The sequence below is a fragment of the Syngnathus floridae genome, chromosome 1 (assembly GCF_059516105.1).
Source record: "Syngnathus floridae isolate MCC-2025c chromosome 1, RoL_Sflo_1.0, whole genome shotgun sequence".
In the NCBI taxonomy this organism is placed as follows: domain Eukaryota; kingdom Metazoa; phylum Chordata; class Actinopteri; order Syngnathiformes; family Syngnathidae; genus Syngnathus; species Syngnathus floridae.
The window spans coordinates 15,475,582-15,498,300 of record NC_142413.1 but is presented as its reverse complement, the minus strand read 5'-3'; the positions used below and the strand labels follow the sequence as shown (position 1 = coordinate 15,498,300).

The 22,719-nt window shown below is 40.5% G+C and overlaps 1 protein-coding gene across 9 annotated transcripts in view; it reads left to right on the top strand.

Annotated features, from left to right (window-relative positions):
* Positions 1–22,719, top strand: part of LOC148404287 (leucine-rich repeat and immunoglobulin-like domain-containing nogo receptor-interacting protein 2) — a 300,384-nt gene that overhangs the window by 199,645 nt on the left and 78,020 nt on the right. For 7 of the 9 annotated variants that reach the window (XM_088384369.1, XM_088384377.1, XM_088384345.1 and 4 more), the window contains one exon: positions 22,383–22,462. The gene's annotated coding sequence lies outside the window, so the exon portion shown is untranslated. Of the gene's footprint in view, positions 1–22,382; positions 22,463–22,531; positions 22,615–22,719 lie in introns of all 9 variants that reach the window. The other 2 variants (XR_015860213.1, XM_088384317.1) reach the window with 1 other exon arrangement.

The window sequence follows — 22,719 nt, the reverse complement described above, 5'->3', positions numbered from 1 at the left end:
CCTTTTCTATTTGGCTCCCATTACTCTGGCAAATGAAATGCGACATAGAAACCTCCACTTGATTGGACGGAGAAACCAGACCTTTATGTACCTTCACGGACCTTTATGGGCCTGCTGACTATAAGGGTCTTGAGATACTGCATGCGCACAAAATGATGCAGGTTTGCATTCAGAGATCATTCCATCAAGAACTGCTGCTTTCACATTTGAAAACCTTTTAAAACCCTGGATTTTAAAAAGCGAACTTAAAAGCCCTACTCTGGCTTGAGAACCTAACTGTGACTTTAAACCTTAATTTGCTACTCAAGCCTCATTCAAAAACTAAACCCTGTCATGAACCCGAGACGCTAACTTATCTCAGAAGCCTAAAATAGGTTTAAAACCCTACTTTGAAACCCAAACCTTGTGTTCAAACCATACTTTGAAACCCTTAACCCTGGCTTAAAAACCTAATTTGAAACCCTACTTAAAAACCCAATACCTGTCTTGAAACCCTATTTATGATTATTTTTAATCAGATTTATATCAAATATAATTTTATATAATTGTCCTAGGATAAAGTCAAAATGAAAACTACCTGCGTGGGATCCTCTGTTTGGCCACATGGAGGCAAATGGCAGTTAAGCAGCACAATCCAATGAAATAACTGTTTGATTCAACCATGCAAGAAATTGCCTCGAAATCAGCCCTAAAAGAGGTCAAGCGCGCCATAAACACGTCGCGCTTGTGAGGCGGGCAGGTTTTGTTCAGTGGAAACATCCATCAAGCGCCAGATGTTGCCTCTCTGCTTTACACTGTCGGCTAACAGTTGCTTTCTCTCGCTGCTAAACGGATCGCTTCGTGCCCGTCCAGGCATTCCTCTTTAACTGCCAATTCCAAGTGATTGTGTCCAGATGTTGCAGTTGTTGTGTAGTAATATGAGAATAAAGTTATCATATTACTTCAATTCTTAAAAATGGGATTAAACTCATGCACACATGCACGCACACACACACGGACAAACAATCAATCACACACACGCATGCACGCACACACGCACACACGCACACACACACACAAACATTTGTAGTAATTTGGCAGTATTGAATGTTATTCATTAATTTAATTCATTTTTATAATGTAGTATTGCAAAAGTTGTGAAAATAACACCAGTAATAAAAACTTGTGAGAATAGAATTTAATGCAGAAGTTAAGAGACTTGAATGCAAATGTACGTACGTACGTACTACAGGATTAAAAAAATATTCCTTGACAACAGACAAATAGTCGAAATACAGCCTGAAAAAAAATCAAACAAAAAGTCAATATATAATAAATATTTTAGTATATATTAGTATTATAATTATTACATTTTAAATATATCCGATACACCATTCTTTTACAAGAATAAATATTAAAGAAATGTTATAATATAAATGCATTTTCAGAAGTTTTACTAAAAAATAAATCCATTGGAATATTTTTAAACATATTAAAAAAAAAAGTAACAGTATTATACTGAAGCCCTTCTCTGTTTCAAGACCTGCTCCACCTTATGACACGGGTCAAATATTATTTGTGATTAAAAGCATAGTAGGTCGCTGACGTTTTGCTTGAAAGTAATGGCGCTGCACTTTTGCGAGCGATGCCTTAGAGGTGTCTTAGAGGTGCTCTGCGACCCGTCTTGTGACATTTCCATTTAGAGGAAATAGATATAAAATATCAGTAACGGTGGGATGGCGCAGTGGGACATACCGTATGCACGACGCACCCTAAAGGAGCCTTAAACGTGGAAATATCAACATGGAGAATGTCACAGGAAGACTCAGTTTTAAATTGTAAAACATTCAAGTAAAACTATTCCCATTTGAAAATGAATAAAAAAATCTAAATAATATATGACTAACAAACAAACCAGACCAGCTTTTTTTATTTTCTATGGATGTAGTAAAAATACTCCCATTAAAATGCGTATTTTATGAAAAAAGGTATAAAGAAAATAATGTCAAAATATTGTAAATTAGACTAACATTACCAGGGGGAAAATTTAATTTATTACCATAGAACATAAATCTGCAAAAAGAGTTAAGTCAGAACAACTGTAAAACAGGAATACACTCAAAATATATCCATAATACAATGTTTCATACTTTGAGAATAAAGGTAAAATATTACCAGACATAATTTGAATGTTATGTAGGGGGGGGAATTGTCAAGTATTCCCAGCTATCCATTCATCCATCCATCCATTAGCTACTGCATATCTGGAGTTAGGTAACAGAGGCAGCAGCTTCAGCAGGAAAGCCCAAACTTCTCTCTCCCCAGCCACCTCATCCAACTCATCTTGGGGGATTCCAAGGTGTTCCCTGGCCAGCCGGGAGACATAGTCTCTCCAGCAAGTTCTGGGTCGTCCCAGGGGTGTTCTTCCTTGGGACATGCCCAAAACACATATTGTACACACACGTGTGCGTGTGTGTGTGTGTGTGTGTGTGTGTGTGTGTGTGTGCGTGCGTGCATGCGTGCGCGCGCGCGTGTGTGTGCGTGCATGTGCGTGAGTATTTCTTCCTTTCTCCGTTTCTCACTCTCTGTACAGTATAATTGGGCCGCTAATGAGAAAATAATAGCACAGAGAACATAGACTCTCTTAAATCAAATGTAAAATGCGTAAAGACTCTTTTGAAATCAAATGTAAAACACGTATTGCTGCTGCCATCTGCCTGGAAGTCGTCATTATTTCAAGGTCACAGCACCAAGGCCGTTTGCAATATGAATAGTCAATGTGCACTGTGTGTTCCAGAGTGGGAACGCGGAGTTTTGCACTTATGTCTACATAGGATACATTTAAATATTTTCCACACTCTCCTTGATAAGGTCAGTGATATGACAAAAGGATTGCTGTCCAAAGGTCTAAGGTGCGTGACTCAAGTGTTTATGACACACTAGTAATTGTAAAAGTTTTCGGGATAGCACAGACCTTTGCACGCCGGTGCAGCATGGTGCATTTAGAAATCAATCCCCTCATTCCCTTTCAATACCGTTCGTAAGTGTCGTACTGATATCCTGGACATGGCGCAAGAAGACACTGATGTGCAAGAGTACTGCGGCAGATTGAACTGCAAGCCCGACACAATTTGATAATGTAAAGTTGGCTTGAGAAATTACCATAATTTTCTGATTAAAAGTCGCTCCGGAATATAGGTTGCAATTAGCCATAAAATGCTCAATAACGTGAAAAAAAACATATAAGTCGCTCCGGAGCATAAGTCGCATTTTGGGGGGAAATTTATTCGACAAAATCCAACACCAAGAACAGACATGAACGAGCAACAACAGGCTAAACGATAGGTATGCTAACGTGACATAAACGCAAACGAAGAGCTGAGAACGGGCCTGACGTAACATTTAGAGTTATTATAAAAAAGTATTACATAAATAACACCTTTATAAAACCATCTGTGTCACTCCAATTCATTAAATCCATCGATCGTCCTTTGTCAACAATGGGTGCGCACCGCTGACGGCGCTTGCACTTCAAAATATTCCACAGGCCCATACAATCAAAGTCAAAGTCAAAGTCAGCTTTATTGTCAATTTCTCCACATGCCAAAGACACACAAAGAAACCGAAATTTCGTTCCCCCCTATCCCACGGTGACAAGACATGGCTCACAACAGACAAACAAGTAAACAAGTATAACAAAAGCGTGCTGAATAAATAATGAATAAATAACACAACAATAAATAAATAAATAAATAAATAAGAGGAGCAAAAAAAAAAAAGGAGCAAGTGCGCGTACAGCAGACATTCCCGAAAATAGCGCAACAGTGCCGCACGCTGCGCAGAAGGGGGTAGCGAGTTCAGGGCCCTAACAGCCTGGAGAAAGAAGCTGTTGGCGAGTCTGGTGGTGCGGGAGCGCAGGCTCCTGTACCTCTTCCCAGAGGGCAGAAGGTCAAACAAAGAGTGAGCCGGGTGACTCACATCTCTGGCAATCGAGGTTGCCTTGCGGGCGAGATGGGAGATGTAAATGTCCTTCAGGGAGGGGAGCGAAGCACCAATAATCTTAACAGCCGTATTCACTATGCGCTGCAGGGCCTTCAAGTTCTGTTCAGTGCAGTTACCACCCCAGACAGCGATGCAACTGGTGTCTGTTGCAATGATATATAAATTAGATATCAAATAACTATTATACAAGCAATAATATTATCAAATCATCTGTGCACTCTAAATCATTAAATCCATCGATCAAATTCCTTATCCTTTGTCAACAACGCCGCGCATGCGCCCTAACGTCAGCCTCGTTGTTATTCCACAGATCTAGTATATAACTATATTGTAGCGTTAACAAAGTACAAGGAAAGACGTGGGTTTGGTAAACGGCTCTTTATTTAACAAAACAAACTTCCAGGCGTGTGGCGGTGTGGACTTCCAGCCACGGATGTGGAAGAGAGATCCATAGAATAGAACCGGGCGTGCGTAAAACCCATGACCGAGCCCCATCCACTGTCCCCGAACAGCCACCCGGCCGAGCGCCGGCCCCCGACTTCTATCCACAGAGGTGAAAGAGAGCTCCGTAGAGTAGTACCGGGCGTGCCTAAAAGCCATGTCCGAGCACCATCCACCGTCCCTGGACAGCCACCCGGCCGAGCACCGGCCCCCGACTTCAATCCACGGAGGTGAAAGAAAACTCCGTAGAGTAGGACCGGGCGTCCGTAAAAGCCATAATAGTTTTTCAAACCTTCTGTGTCACTCCAAATCCTTAGATCCTTCAAACTCTTCGTCCTCCGTGTCACTTAGACACAAAGCCGCTAATGATGCCGGTAGTACGTGGGGCCCTTCGTCATCTTCATCATCCCGTGATCAATCTTTGTCCTTTTTGTAAACAACCGCCACGCCGCATTGCGCTGCTGACGTCACTTGAAATTCAAATTACAGTAATCCCCTGCTACATCGCGGTTCGTTTATCGCGGTTTCACTTTTTTGGGGGAAAAATTTAGAAAAAAAACATAAGTCGCTCCTTATTTTAAGTCGCCCCCCACCCAAACTATGAAAAAAATGCGACTTATAGTCCGAAAATTACGGTACATATCTTTGAAGAGGGCACTTGGAGACCCCTTTCAACATGGATCCTACGTGTCCAGTGTCTCCAAAACCCCAATCAAGTGCATCAAGGCTTATGTTGGCTTTAAAATCAGGATGCTACAGTTTTTACGCTTGAGCGCACCTACGCTGTGCATGGATAGACGTAGAACACATCGAGTTGAATGATATCTGGACAATTGGTATCTTTCTTTGGTTCCATTTTAAAGATCAAAGCACTCATACTGAATTATGGATTTAAAATATATACTTTTCAACGAATACTATACCTTCAAAGTTTTACCAGAAAATAGTGTGCAACATGCTGAAGTCAAACTATACGCAATGAGAAATAATATGAGAATTATGTTGAAACACTGCCCGAAAGAAAATGAGTTTTACTGAAATAAGGGCAACATATTAGAACAGCAATGTCTAATTATATGGAAATAAACAATTGAACTTGTGTTGTCAAAATATGATGGGCTAAATATTAACATAAAAAATATAACCACTTTGGGGGGAGAACTATGTAAACTCCACCCAGGAAATTCTAACTCACAACCTCTGAACTGTGAGACGGACATGCTAACTAACCAGTCGACCAAAACTGTGAAAACAAAATGTTAGATTAATTCATCCATCCATCTCTGAACCGCTTTTCCTCACACATGTCGCAGATGTGTTTAAAATAAACAATCATATTCAAACTCATGTTAAATAGAGTGAGCGTGACCACCTATCACCATTTCAAGTGACCCAGACTCCACAAAGTTCACATGTTTTACGAGCACAATTTTGCAGTCCCATTTTACAGCATAGGCTTCCTCTGTTGGTCTTGTGCTTTTTCTTCAGCTCTGGTCAGGCAACATTTTGTGTTTACAGACAACAGTGTCCTCCAAATGAGCTCTTCATGCCTGTAGTCAATAATTCAACCCTGACGTGTTTACTGGCAGGCGCTCTACTATAGTGGGGTGCACTCGGTCGGCCCGTCAATATTTCACGAGGAGAGGTCGGGATCACGCCACTGCGAAAACATCACTCTTTCTGCTTGAAGATGATCCACATTTTTACTTTTGCACACAAAAGTTCTTAAATGAGCACTAAGAAAAGGTCATGACACGAGACCATACTTGACAAATGTTTTTTCTTTTTATCTCAGTCTGGCAATATAAATTTAGTTTGTTCTGGTACCATTCTGAGTTAATTCAAGTAAAATTTCTCATATTTTCTGTTGACTTTATTGGTGTAAGATTAAGTGTGTGTGGAACAGGGAGGGCCAGAGGTGGAACTGAACACACACTCTCCCAACTGTGAGGCCGACGTGCTCACCAATGCTCCACCGTGTCACCTATTAGTATTAGTATTATTATTTTTATCATTATTATTTTTATTATTATTTTGTTGATGTATTTGGGCGATTATTTTATTCTATTTTAGCTTTTTCCAGAAGTAACATTTCAACGTTCTTATAAAATGTGGTCTTTTTTCATGGGAATAATTTCAAAAATTATTTTTTTCTTTAAATATTTCCACCAAGTCATATACACTTCTTATGGGGAATATTTCCCCCAAATATTTTTCCTATGGTAATAGATTTAATTTATTCTCTTATTTATATTTCCTGGTAATATTTTGACTCGTTCCCCAGAAATAAAATTTCCCCCAAAATAAAAAAAAATAAAAAATTAATTAATTAATACATAGATAGATAAACACGCTCAAACACATGCACAGATGTAGTAATAAAAGTGCGATGAGATCTGTGGGGAATAAATATACCCAGGCTCATTAAAGTAATGGCATGCACACACACAGACTCAGCAATACAAGGTCTAAACAGCTGCTGTGATAATAGCTTCACTTATGACAATAGAAAAACATAATTACTGCATTTTTCTCTTTTAAATGATGCAAACAATCAAGTGAAGAACGATTGAGTGAAGAGAGGTGGACAAAAGTATGCGTGATTGTTTCACCTACAAATATGACGTCAAGAGAACACTTTATTGTCAGAAAACATACACGCATAAAAGACCAGATGCAAGAGGTTAGGTCTTGCCTGCATTTATTGAGTAAAAGCAACAACTAATAATCACATAACATTTTTTTCCATTTTTGTTGTCTGCCGGTGCTTTATTTTTGATTGTCTGACCTATTCTGACCATGGTATTAAACCCTGCTTTGAAACCCCCACGCAATTGAATACTTTGAACAATCTATAAATTATAGGACACTCCATTCAATCTCTGACTGGTATAGAAATTCAATACCATCAATCAAGTAGGTTTTTTTTTTGTCTTTAGTTTGGTACGATGTCAAGTGTACTCTTTTTCATTCCATCTACTTGTTTCACTTTCAGAAGGTGACTTTAATTTCTTCCTCTTATTACGGTTTATCTTTTACACTTTTTATCTTTTGTTCATTGGCAGAGTGCTCGTGTGTGTGAAAATGTGGTAAGCTGTGTTCTCAAAAAAAACACAAAGAGAAAAGTATAAAATGAAGGGCATTTTGATAAGTTTGGAAACTTAAGGTGGAATTAAAGAAAACTGAGTCAGACTTCTTTTGTGCAACCACTGATACATTTTTTTAACTCATTCAACCTTTGCATTCTCTCTCTGTTTCTATTCGTTTTGAACTACTGGGGGATTGTACATGAATCCAGAAGGATATGAAAGACGTTGATAAGCATGTGAAATGCATGCAAAATAAGGAAGGTCGAACAGTCGTATGGAAAATTTAGTTTATTACTCAACACCTATTGTGAGCTCTTCTTTTTTTTGAGGTGGGGGGCTTATACTCAACAAATACTTCATCTATCGCTAGAGTCGTGCAGAAACCTTCTAAGCCACAAATAATATATTAATATAAAATGTAACATTTTGTTTCACCACTATAAGATCGGTCAATCGACGTGTGTGTGTGTGTGTGTGTGTGTGTGTGCGCGTGCGTGCGTGCGTGCGTGCGTGCGTGCGAGCGTGCGTGCGCGCGCGCGCGCGTGTGCGTGTGTGCGTGTTAGTTTTACAAATTATTGATCAATCTTAAATGTTGAAAATATCTGGAGGTACAAAGATTCCACCCAACACCAGCAATATAAATATGAAAAAACTAAAATTAACTCTTAAAAAAAATACAAGGTCAAATAAACCAAGCAATCATTATTCAATTACTTATTTATTTTCATACAAAACAAAAATTCTGAATTTTCCAAGGATAGCGTCAGAATATAATTCTTGATTCACCATATTAAACCGGTTTCTGATTTCTCAAGAAAGAAGGAATAGACCACTCGCTATGATGCTTTTATTTCTGAAAAGTGATCAAATCTCTGCATAACAACCCCAGACTAGTGTCACCAATGTGGCGTGCTTGATGTTTATTTCCGGTTTTGCAAGATCCGGTGAGGAGTTGGTGGTGTTTGCTTTGGTCGCCATTTTGGTGGCCAAGGCAAATAAGATGCAACGTTCCTCCCGCTGGCTACAAAGTAAAATGATTCTCAGAATCAACATTGGTTTGAGGAGGAGAATATTGTAATGCATCAATTAATCGCTTATTCTACTCACCCCGGCAGACTAAAAATAAGTGTCTATTCTAAATACTAGTACATTGTAGCCATCTTTAGTCTGAATATGAAATAGAGCCCTATGCCTGCTGGTTAACGCTACGACAAAGGGTATGAAAAAATATAGGCGCAAGCTCCCCAAGCTAATGCTGTGTATCTAAAATATTGGTGTGCAGTTGTCATTATAGCAGGCTAAAACTAAGAGTTTATGTAAAATAGAGGTCCTCTGAGGACATGTTAGCTAGCCTCCGTTTCTTCAATCCATTGATGGGAATCGTGCATCAGAGCAAAATGTGTCTTCGTTTCCGGGCTGTTAAAGATCTCTTGGGATGGGCGGCTAATGCCTGTGTGAGCTCATTCTGACATGTACATTGTTGAGTGCGGATAATAAATGAAAGACCTTCTGCATCATACACTGTACACTAATTGGCAATGAACTAAAAGGTAAAACAAAATAAATCCCCACCAAGCTGTCATCTTGATGTATGTGTATTTGATTTGATTTGTTTTTTTTCCCCGGCAGAAAAATCTGATGTAAAAAAATCAGTTTGTTTCACATTAATTCAGTCAATATTTTTTAAAGCTACTGCAACTTGTAACTAGTGTATGAAATATTCAGGATGCACTGAATATTCAGGAGGCACTGAATATTCAGGATGCACTGAAATGCATGAAATGCAAAGTTTTAGCCAACGCAGAAAACTGAAAATGGTGTGTGCCACCACTTACTGTACATATTCCGTCAATGACATCTTCTCAAGCAAACCTGTTACATCACAAACTCACAAGACCAGCGGGGTATTTTTCCATCAGTGCCCGGACTGGGAGGTTTGTCGTTACTTGATACGATTTGTGACCATTACACTGTTGAATGAAAATACAATTCTGTCAGTACTTTGTCCATCATTTTTTTTAAAAACTTGCCGGTCAATTAATTACTGCCTGTAAAACGAGCGTCAGTCAGTGACAAAGTGACAAACCTTACGTCAGTCTGACAGATGGCTCACCTCTGCAAATTACAATTTGAAATTCAGCTGTCCAAATAGAAAGCAAAAGTTAACATTGGTCTATGTTATGTGCATTTTTTTGTTGATTTTCAAATGGATGTTTGTTCATTTTGTAAGTTTGCCATCTAATTTTGTATATTAATTAACAGAAGTAACAAATTATGTATAAATGAAAATTATATATCTCTTAAATCTCTTAAGTGTTGACTATGGGCCCACTTAGTCAACAAATAAACTTTCCATCACCTTTCCTAGTGGAATATTATTTAAATATTTTGCCAAGCGACAAACAAAGTGCTTATTAAATCAGCGTTAACCTTACGACATCATTTGCTGCCACATAAAAGCAGCGTAGCGCATACAAGACATTTATGGACGCTTTGCTCCGTGGTCTTTAGCGTAAATAAAGAAGGTGTGTTTTATTACACGTTGACTGACGGCGTAGTGCTCTGTCTATTGACTTGATCGCTGTGAAATTGCTTTGTCAATTTTAATTTTTATGGCATTGGCTTGTTCCAGTCAGTTGGATTTGCAGTTGTAATAATCTCAAGAGTGCCTTCTTTGGAAGTTGAACACAATTTGTGAGTGTTGAGGGGGTAGAGTTAAAAATCTGTGTTGTAGATAGAGAGTTTGGGTTAAGGATTAAGAGTTTTGGTTTGAATGGTTAGGACGTTAGGGATTAGGTATAGAGGGTCCGGGATAAATGTCAGGGTTTGAGGTCCAGGTATAGGATTGGAATTAGAGGGGTTTGGGTTCAGGTAGTGTTTTATGTTAGGGTCTTGTTTAATTTCAATACCGTAATTATCGGACTATAAGCCGCGGGTTTTTTTTCATAGTTTGGGTGGGAGGGCGACTTATACTGAGGAGGGATTTATATGTGAATTTTTTTCAAAAATGTTCAAAAAAAAAAAGTGAAACCGGGATAAACGAACTGCGATGTAGCAAGGGATTACTGTAATTTGAATTTCAAGTGACGTCAGCGGCACGGCGCGGCACGGCAGTTGTTTACATAAAGGACAAAGATTCGATTACGGGATGACGAAGGGGGACCCACATACTTCCGGCATCATTAGCGGCTTTGTTTGTAAGTGACACGGAGGACGAAGAGTTTGAAGGATTTAATGATTTGGAGTGACACAGAAGGTTTGAAAAACTATTACGGCTTTTACGCATGCCCGGTCCTACTCTACGGAGCTCTCTTTCATTTCCGTGGATGGAAGTCGCGGGCCGGCGCTCGGCCGGGTGGCTGTCCGAGGACGGTGGATGGGGCTCGGACATGGCTTTTACGCACACCCGGTCCTACTCTACGGAGCTCTCTTTCACCTCCGTGGATGGAAGTCGGGGGCCGGTGCTCGGCCGGGTGGCTCTCCGGGGATGGTGGATGGGGCTCGGACATGGCTTTTACGCACGCCCGGTCCTATTCTATGGAGCTCCACGCCGCCACACGCCTGGAAGTCAACGCCGGTGCTTGGGGCCGTGTTGCGGTGAACTATTTATGTTATAGTTATTTGATATATTTTATTTCGTTTATCAACTTGTGTACAGTTTTATTGTTACAGTTCAGTAGTTGTTGGCTCATTGAACTCTTGTTTTGTTAAATAAAAAGCCATTTACCAAACCCACGTCTTTCCTTGTACTTTGTTAACGCTACAATATAGTTATATACTAGATCTGTGGAATAACGACGAGGCGTCAGGGCGCACGCGGGCGTTGTTGACAAAGGACGAGGAATTTGATCAATGGATTTAATGATTTGGAGTGACACAGATGGTTTGATAATATGAATGCTTGTATAATAGTTATTTGATATATAATTTATATATCGTTATATGGGCCTGTGGAATATTTTGAAGTTCAAGCGCCGCGCACCCATTGTTGACATAAAGGACGATCAATGGATTTAATGAATTGGAGTGACACAGATGGTTTTATAAACGTGTTATTTATGTAATAGTTATTTGAAAAATTCTGAATGTTACGTCAAGCCCGTTCTCAGCTCTTCGTTTGTGTTTATGTCACGTTAGCTTACCTATCGTTTAGCCTGTTGTTGCTCGTTCATGTCTGTTCCTGGTGTTGGATTTTGTCGAATAAATGTCCCCCAAAATGCGACTTATACTCCGGAGCGACTTATATATATTTTTTTCACGTTATTGTGCATTTTATGGCTAATGTGACCTATATTCTGGAGCGACTTTTAGTCCGAAAATTACGGTAGTTATCTTGTGTAACTATTATTGTTGGATTCATTGTATTTCCACACTCACGGCACCCCTGTTCCATTTTCGTTTCTATTTTTGCACTGGTCAAATAATTGAATTAGCTGTCACTCAGTCTCGATGCGTCATTGCTGTGACTGACAACTGGGTCGACAGTTGACAAGCGTCAGACGGCCCTTCCCATGTTGTCACCATTACTGATAAATTACTTTAGCCAGACATAACTGTGTAGCTTAGAAAATGTACCACTTTGCTGCTTTGAAATACTGATCAAATGAGGTTTCTTTTTTTAGATGAAGTCAGACAGAATCGGACATTTTCAAAGGACCCCCTCAAAATCTTAACACCAATTCAACATAAAAAGCACGTGTCGTATTGTTTTTCTTGAAACATTTTTCTGAGACTTTTCAAAGCTTTCTCATCATCATCATCATCATCATCATCATCATCATCATCGGTTTAAAGTCCACTTTCCAGACTGCCGCTGGGTTGGACTGGATTCTCAATATGGCTTTCTTCCACCGGGGGCGGTCCATGGCCATCTTGTGGTTGAGAGTCCTATACTGAGAAAATTTTTGGAGCAAAAAGTTTTACACCCGGATGCCCTTCCTGACACCAACCCAAAGGGAAATTGATTTTCTGTAGGGGTTGACTCCCTTAGCTGACTCCCTTAGCCCATTCCTCTCCCGAGGAACCCACTGGGCAGTGGTACTATTTAACCCATAGTTGGGGGCTGGTTCGTGGGCACCAGGGCGTGTCCACACACCGGTGGGCCTGCGTGCCGCACGTCTAGGGGCCAAACCTCCTCCGAATCCCTTGTAGTTTAGCCTGGGTCCGTGTTGTACCCAGTTACCATGTGTCGCCGCGTGGAGGCACTACATAGGGCTTGCTGTTAGAGAGGCTATGTCCTGGCAGGGAGAGACTTACGCATTCGGCTCTCCCGTTCGCATACTGCTAGCCAGCGGTGAGGGTTGACAGTGAGAAGTAACATGCACTGGGCACTCCACCAACACACTAGACGCATCATAACAACCCGACTTGGTCTTATGAAGTCAGACACACTTTTCAAAGCTTTCTCTAGGTAGATATTATTTTAACTTGCATTGAATAATAGTGGCCCACTACCCCCTTGGGGACAGGAGGTATGGATAACGGATGGATTGATGGTTAACATTTTAAGGACCCCAAGTTTGAGAACCACTATATTAAGGCATAAATGATCGACACCGTAATGGTAGGTTTTCCTGACTTTCATATAGGTAGTGTAATTTCACTTCCCCCTGAAGTGTGGTTTTGAATGCAAGTGTGAATGGTCTGTCTGTCCTGTGACTGAATGGTGACCAGACCCAGGGTGCAGACCCTCGTTCACCAACTGTCATCTGGGATAGGCCCCAGCTTCTCATGACCCTGAAGGAATGAGTGGGATATAAAATCAAATAGAATGTGGTGAAGCTCTGGGAGATGCTTGTACATATCTCTAAAGAGAAAGCATTTTCGTAGCCACACTCCATTCTCCATCCTTTACCGCAACCATCTCCGTACTGTGAACATTTTTAGCTCCTTGGGGCTTGCAGTGGTCAAGTCATTTGAGATATGAGCGAGACAGTAAGGAGAGAGCCGTGCTTTGGTTTACGGTCAGAGTACAGCATGGGGAGACACTATAAGACAGCAGTGCTCCATCAAGAGAAGCAAGCAAACATTTTGCCTCTTTGAGGGTTTTCCTTAAGTCTCAATGCACGGGGTTTAATTGCACAAAGTATGTTTACAAGGAACTGAAAGCACACCTCCACGGGTGGATACTCTCATGATGGCCCGGGCAAAAAGGCCTTCCACCCTGTTGTACGTGTCATGTGTGACTCCCATGACACGCACACGTTTCTCAATGAATTCACCGAAATCGTAAAACAGAATATGGGCTAGTACTTTCAGCCACCAAATGATCAGGAGTGGCACGTCAAACACCCTCGGTACGCTGAAACACCCAGCATGGTGCGGAGTGTGTATCAAGCAGGCCCGAGCACCGCGCGGATTGTCTCGTGTTGAGTACACCCTTAGTAATCGTTTAAAAAGCAATGATACAAGTTGTGTGCATGAAGGAAATAGTGCATTCCCTTATCGATTGTTTCTTCATTACACACCGCCTTTCAGAATGAGAAAGAGTAGGTAGGAGCAGGCTTAAGGCGTGTGCGCATGTGCACAACTGTCACATCTCATTGCTCATGGTGGACTCATAAAGAGCTTTACTGGTGCCATTATGCATTTTTGATGACGCGCAAAGCGACTGATGAAAAGCCATTTCACATTTAAACAAGAACAGATGCACAATTGCAGGGGTTGACATCAAAACGCATGTTGTTTCTCCGCACATAGCTGGCGCACGTTTAGCTTCATTTATTTGACTAACAAACCAGCAGCAACCACCCGTGTATCATCCCATGAGTGGTCGCGTTCAGCGAGACAATATTTGGAACGTTTGCATGATTAAATCAGCCCTTGTTGTGCAGAGGCTTCAATTATTCAACATGAAAGAAAAATAGTGACCGTATTTCCCGCACCATAAGGCGCTTCGGGTTAAAAGGTGCAGACTCAATTCCGGGGGCTTTTCTGTACTTAATCCACACATAGGACGCACCACATTATAGGGTGCATGCATGCCATGACTTATGGTAAAAAAAAAAAAAAAACATCTCAGGAACAAGGTAATCACTTCCGTTGTACTTTATTCTACTATTTAATCACGTACTGTATTGTACTCACATTGCTAATCAATATTAATATGCAAATCCATCAAAATCTTATCTTCTGTATCAAAATTAAACAGTTTGGCAAGTTCCAACTCGTCATTGTCTCGTTGTTGTCACGTTGCTCTTCTGCAATGATCCTGGCTGTCCAGAAAGCTCTAATAACGGATATTTGAAGTGTAATATTAGTAGTGGTTAATTAACCAAAATCTTACAAACATTTCTCAGACTGAGAAAAATGTCATTTTATTGAAAATGCAGCACAGGTACAGGTACAGGTACAGTACAGGTCAAAGGTGTCCATTCACCTTTGCTCAATCACATCAAATCTGTTGTGAATGGCTGAAAGGCCATGATAGTACGATCCAGGGCGGCGGCCTCTGGCAGAGATATCAATACATAGAACTTTTAATGCCATGTTAAACATTGAGTGGCTGGCCTCTTTGTTAAAGCCCCATTTTTAAAGAACACATGTGGCCTATATCATAGCTGCATGTCTGATGTTTGTAATAATCCAATCCCTGTCACAATTGTTAAATAATTTAATGAGTTATTATGAAAGGAGCCAAACAAACATTGTAGATGTTGTTTTACTGTGGTCTCTCCTTCTTCTTCCTTCCACTGCTTAAATGACGAGCTTATCAATTTCACAAGAAGAGGTAACCAGAAGGGCAGGTGGCATTCCTATTTTTTTTTCATTTTCACAAGTGATCCTCAATCCCAGCATGCCTCAACCTGCCCGGCGCTGCCATGACAGATGCTGTAGAATTGAATATAGATTTCAGCCAGCGAGGAAGGCGTTACCTGATGAATCTCAATTTGCCGCTGTCCATATTTCATAGTTATCTCAGTGGGTGTGTAGCTGGCGGGTAGGGTGGACGAATGGGCCAGGTTGTCATTCGCCTGAATGATCAGAATGATGAACACTGCATGTTCCATTTCTTTATATGTATTTACATTCATTTAATTTGTTTTATCACCGTAATTGAGGGGTGGAGGTGGGGCGTAAAAAAGAGTGTGGTGTGTCATGTTATTAGTATGCCACATGATGTGCAAGGAGCAGCAGTAGCCCAGTGCAGAAATATATTAGCTAGAGGGTGGGAGCCACAATTCGAGTGCCTTTCTCCTCGGTAGGAGTGGATGTGGTCTATTTATAGTACCATCTGAAGGTATGCATAATTTTACAACGCAGAACAGATATGTGTTTTTATAATCTAATCTTTTTGGATCAAAGTGGGAAATTGTCCTTTTGATGTTGCAATAAATGGAGTGTGCTGGTGGACCAAAGACAAAGTCTGCATGTAATTGTTGTATTGACAACCGTTACTGAGTGGAACCTTAAAATTTATGGGTTGGTGGTAAAACTACCTTTTTTCTCCAGGGTTAAAATTGGGGCGTCAATAAATGTTTATTGTAGACGATGCTTGAAGTTGCAATAGTCTTAACAAAGCAAATGTACACCACTGCACTACACTACAGGCATACTGATTTACTCATATGACACTGTATAAACAAAATGGTCATCATTTTTATATAATTTCAAAAAGATTTAGGTTGTTTTGGAATTACCTGTTAAAGCAGATTGATGACTCCACCGTCCACTTATGTACTTAAGAGTATAAGCATCTGCATTTCCCGCTTATGCGCCAACACAAAAATTTGCACATTGCTACTTTAGGTACCTCTGCACAGTCCGGATTCAATTGTGCCTTTTAAAAGATACTGGAGTTGATGCCAATTTACAGACTGCTGACCTCACATACATTGACAAAAATTCAAAATGATGTCATGTCAGTGTTTTATTTGTATTTTTTAAATTTGTCTAGTACATATGACGTTTCTAAAATGGTCTATTGGCAAAATGTTTCTATTCTTGTGACCAGCATAAGTCCTGCATAGCTTGTGGCGTTAAGGTCTAGGTAGACCAATCCAACGTTGGCCAAATGTGACCAATGACTATTCCCTGTGGTATCGGCCTGACTAGCGGCAAGTCGAGCTGACAAAAATGACACATACCGCAACAGTTCAACATCGCCCCTGACCATTAAATGCCATATGCCCATGCGTGAGATGTAATATCTGTCTGCGGTAGTCTCTAGTCCTCATGGTTGGGAAAAGCCAATCGGAAAGCTGTTTGCAGGGGTGGGATATAGATATGTAAACAATGCATTCTGTGATATTTTTCACTCATGATGAAGTCTCACTTGAAGCAAACACTCACGCGTCTCGCTGTTCTGTCCAGACAGACATTATACGCCAAATTTTCAAGGCTTTCCAATGCTTGCTATTTACCCGCATTCGTCACTTTCTGTTCTTGTCTTGTGCACTGATTCGTTCGGTAAGAGCCAATCAAAGTGATAAAATTTCCCGATGTTACGACACAATTTAACATGACCCCCGGACGCCTCCCAATGGGATCCGATTTTTCAACAGTGATCATTAATCAGACAGCGCAATGAGATGCCCAGATGTTTTCCGACGTTCGATTGGTCCGTCTAGGCCTTTAGGCATATCTCTAGATTCAATATCGTTAATTTCACAGATGAGCGGAAGCAGGCAAATGTATAAGGGAGGGTTTTCGGCATTGTGGTCACACGTGACTTCGAACATGGTCAATCAAAGGTGCTCCTACTTTCCCTTTAAATGTCATGTGGTAGTAGGCAGTTCTGGACCATGAAGTGGACACTTACAGACCGCACCACCACCCAATCGCATGTCCACTGGGATAATGCAATAAATACAATAGAATAACTCAAAAGGTTTGATACCCGCTCTTCATGTATTTAGGAATGAAGTATGTTGTTAGAAAAGCTGTCTAGTTAAAGTTAAGATCGACACTTTGCCGCCAAATTGTCAATCTCCTCTGCACACCTCAGAGAAACCCCTTTGTGCTGACCTTGTGCATTGATATGAAAAACATGATTTTGTCAGCTTCTGAGTTGTGGTGCGGATGCACTGTCTCCCAAAATAGTGCCCCAAATATTTTGTACCGGACAGGGTGATCTTTGAAGGCTACCAGGAAATTGACAACATGACACTTAAACTAAACATTACCCTAGTGTTCACTTTTAATAAAATTGCTAGACTTCCCCTGTTTGTTTTACAGACACTCATGATGGGTCTATTCATGATAGATGTCACTGCCAAATTTCAAGTTGGCCAAAATAACCACAAAGGTCGTGTCCTTTTAGGTCTAGATATTTTAGGCATTTTGTGGGTCTCCAAATTGGGGCCTTAATAATGCTACGTTTTGAGTGACACTGTCACATGTATTACACGGCGCAGTTGTTTATTCTGTAGACTGCCATACGTCAAGTCTCCTGTTAGGTTATATTAACAGCAGTTTAATCAGTCTTTCAGTCTGTTGCAAAGTTTAGCATATCCTCTCAATAGCAGCATGTGCGGCCCTTAATAGGAGGCTTAATGTGTTTATTAAATGCGGAAAAGATTAAGAGACAGGACGCTGTATGCTTCAGTGGTGACATGTGACACCTACTGGACGTGTCGGAGTTGATGAATGTGATTTATTACCACACATTAACTTCCCGATGACACATTTTAATTTTCTCCATAATTTGATCTGGCATTTGCCTGTCCCTGGGCCTAATGACTTTATTTACTGTAAAGATGTATTCATGTTGATTTATTCATAATCTTGAAAATGAGATAAAAATGTCTAATGGGGCGGTTGAAGTGGTTGTAGTGATACTTTATAGATAGTTTGCTAGTGATTAAATTGTAAATAAATGCATGATTGGACATCCTTTGGGCTTGTCTGACAAAGCTCGAGCAGAAAAAAATCGTCATTCAGAAAAAGCAACAACAAAGTTCTTTGGTCGTCTTATATTCCGTTGCACATGCCGGTGGGGGCCGAGTTTGATGAGTGATGATTCCATGGGGGTGGGGCTGATGAGGTGAGAGCTGATTCCATTGGTGCGGTGAGGGGTGATTCGGTGTGTGTGGGAGGGGGGTTGACTTGTTGGGGGCTGTTGTTTTTCCATCCACCTGCTTCCAGTCTTTCGGCCTTGGCGATCACCCTTTGGCCGGGTTCTTGGCTGTTCTCCTGCTGCTCTCCCTCTGGCACCTCTGCTGGTTTTATCTCCAAGTATACTCCCTGTAAACATTTTTCCTCCATTCTTGCACAACCAACAATCTGTATACATCCACTCCACCCTCCGTCACATATCATTCATTCATCATCCTGCCAATTTGTCATTTTGTACGGAATTACGTAAACATTTGGATTTGGCATAAACTGTTAGCCGGGACGTGAATTTGTTATTTCAAAATGCACAAAAATACATATCAGATCATGAAATTATAAAAATATATTTCCATTACCACTTAGGCCATCACATTTTAAAAGTGTCTAGTTATGTCTTCTAACTTGATTTAGTGTGTGGGTATACTTATATGCTTAAAATGTTTCTTTTATTGATTTAATGTGTGAATATAATTTTATGCTTATGTACTTTATTCAATGAGGTGTGAGCATATCTGTTTTTGTAGCTAGGTGGGACTTTTTGGAACCCATTTTCTTCACAGTTAACCCTTATACTGTATGATTGTAAATGAGCAGTTAATAAAAAAAATGTTAAACTATTATGTGCATTACTTCTAAAATGGCATTGGTAACATAAAAAAACGCTTGCAGTAGTTCAATGTTATTAAAAGTGAAGACAAATTGTGATTTTAGCAAGAAACATGAAGTTGACACATTAATTGCTTTTGCGGGCCACATTAAATTATGTGACGGACAGGATTTGGCCCCTGGTCTTGAGTTTGACACTTGTGCTTTTGAACTTCTTGTCAAAAAAGTGTCCTTCATCTTGCACAAAGGCCTCTGCACTCACACAACTCCCTTTTCTCTGTCTTATAATGACTTCCCTCATCCAGGCTGCATGATAAAACACAAGCATAAAGTGATTATGCAAAAAGGCGTGCCCGACTTGGTAATGTGGTGATAAGAGCAAGACAGCTATCTGCTTCCTCGTCCAAAGACAGAGAGGATGTGGCACGTCCGAGTCGGGACGCTCTTGTTAAAATTACTTTTGACACGGGAGGCTATTAGCACACCGTTAAGAGTTCAAGGACAATGGCGGTCCAGCTTTTTTTTCCCCCTCATTTATCTGCCGGAACCCCTCGTTAAAGCCTGGAGCCGACTCCTTACAATGACCACAGAATATTGATGGGATGCATTTGAAGGAGCCATTTAACTGAATTCATAATCCCTCCTTTTTGTCCACCCTGGATATTCATGGGCAGATGAAGGCCATTTGACAAACCAAGTTGAAAAATAACCTCTTTATGTTTCTGCACACACCGTGTTGGATTGTAGTCATTGACGTACATCAGAAAGCACTCAGTCTTAAAGGTTACATACTGTACCATTCTTTTATTATACCATTCTTTCTTTTCACAATTTAAAACCGTTCCCACGCATGTCAATAAAACCTTTCTGACATTCTTTTCTTCAAATTACACAAAAGCTGAAGTATTACAGCATGGGTAGGCAACTCCAATCCTCGAGGGCCGGTGTCCAGCATGTTTTCTATGTCTCCTTGTTGCAACATTCAAATGGTCAGATAATTAGCAAGGTCTGCAGAAGCTGGATAACAATCCTAGTCATTTGAATTCAGTGTATAGCAACAGGTAGAAAACATGCAGGACACTGGAGCTCGAGGACCGGAGTTGCCTACCCATGTATTACAGAAAACAAACTTGTCATCCTCTGGTTGAAATCGCTCAGTTTTGTAGACGAGGGAGGGGGGTGCGTTCTGTCTCACAAAAATGCAGAGTATAGTCGACAGCTTTACTCTGACTTGACAACCCGCTGACAGCTTTGCCGAACATTTAATTCAAGAATTTAAGGAATTTTCTTTTCATACCAATACATATTTGATATGGCACAAAATTCAGCACCCAAGGCTAGGCCCGGACTTGCATTGCACTTATTTGCAAGGTCATTTTGTATTGGAAAAAGAATTTGTGGATTGTTGAAGAATAAAGTGAAGAAACTTTGCACCAGTCCTCCAGTTCTACATCCTCTCAGTACTTTGTTCAAATGTTTGTGATGTGTCCTACTAACTCGGTGTTGTCTGCAAACGTCACAATATGACAGCTCAGGATTTTTGCAGAGCAGTCATAGGTCAGTAGTGTGAACGGTACGGAGCTCAGCACACAATGTCACAATTTGAGCTTGTGATAACACTGTTGCTAATGGTAATATATGCTAACACTGCAGCTGTGCTTAACTTTTTTGACATGATACTGTTTCCTTGTATACTACATCTTTTGCTTGAAAATGGTTACGATTTTAGCGCACCCTAACTGCCAAGTCATAGATGTAGAAAAGTGGTGTGGGACAGTATTAGGTAAATAATTTTCCAATTTTGGGACGTTTATAATTTATGATAATTTGTCTTGCTCCCAGAATTTTAAATATGGGTTGGTGCAAAAGACTGACTTAGTTGTTTAATGTCACACTTGTGGTTAGGCAGCCACTTCAGAGACCAAGCGATTTATACAGAAGCCTTTATAAAGTCACTTTTCTATAATATGTCCCTTTTAAATGATTGCCACCATTCAAAAGTGATCCTAATTCCATTTGGAGCATGGCATTATTATGAACGATTTGACTTAATCAGGCCTCAGCGAGAATCTGCTATATCTTGCCCCTATGAAAAACAGTAAATGACTCCCCTGCCAACTATAAGTCTGGCCTTAATTCCCGAGGATACATTTGTGCATTAGTTGCCACCCGCCATCAAGATGTGACACCCCTGTTACTACAATGCTCTGCACTCTGTCAGAAATAAATAAAAAATATCTTAATGTGCTTGGGCCACCTGGAGGCCTTAACAGATGCCACATCAGCAGTAATAGCCAGCAAACTGGGGGAACAGATTGGGGCGCTCTCTTTTGCTGCGTCACCTCAGCTTTTCAAACAGTGTTCCAAAGAAAATGGTCACCCAGTGAACTGGCGATTTAACTATCAAATTGGCGGTGTCCCAGTCCATCTTAGGAAAGGACGCATATTAAGTCCCCCACACAAAAATCAACAGAGAATTACAATAAACCCCATCCAGCATGGGTTAAATAAACATGTTCCCTTTTTTTTTCTATTTAATTTCTATTTCATCCTAGCTATTTAGCAATACTGGGAAAAAAAAATCACCTTTTGCATTTTTTGTGCACTCTAAGGTGCACTATGATGTCATAAAATTCCAGCTGATAGCAAAGTAATTTGTATCATTCAGTATGTATTAATAAGCGATGCATATTGATTGTCAATCCATGTGTCAGCGTTGAAAAGACTGGTCTTCTAAAAATGTCTGACACATTTTGGTAAAAAATAATGTCAGCACGCATAACATCTTTCAAAGCCCCCTCTTGGCCACATTTGGGAAGCATGTTTATCTCAAGTAGGCCCCCTCCATCCCCACCCCCCAAAAAGTTTGCCTTTTCTGGTTCAAAGCAGTTAAGCAGGTACTCTTGGCCATTTCAAGTTGTACTGAACTTCAAAAATAAGCTCAGATTGTGCTGCCACATTTCAACCTTATGTACTAGACAGATGGTCAACACCAAAATACAAAGACCTTGAATTTTCAGTGTGTGTGTATGTAGAGCCTGATGGAAAAGTTTGATGACTTGCCATAAAACCGATGCAATAACTGCTTCTTGCTTAGGAATATTTGCTATAAAAGTGTAATCAACAAATGTCCAACTAGTGAGTGTCCATGGAAACCTTGGATTATTATGTCTTAAAAGCATTGCCATTATTCTCTCTATCTTCTTGCAGATCAAGACTGACAATCCGCAGTGAAGGAGGTGAGAGAGAAGAGCGGGGCATGGCAGAGGGGATGATTGCTTCTCAAAGTGGTAAGCAGAAGCTAGATGCTCGCTATTGATTATATTTTTTTAAAAAAAGCCCCTTTTTGTTCACTTAAGGTGATGTAACCCCTTTTTTGCCTGATTTGTGGAGCTTTTTAAGCAAGTCAGAAAAGGACAAAAAGCGCAGACGTTAAACTGAGGTCAGACTGACACGCTTGCTTCTTCTTTATTCACTTGCCGCGTCTTGAACTTTAGCTCACCAAATACGCTTTTTCCGCCCTCCTGTTTTTTGGTACATTTGCCAC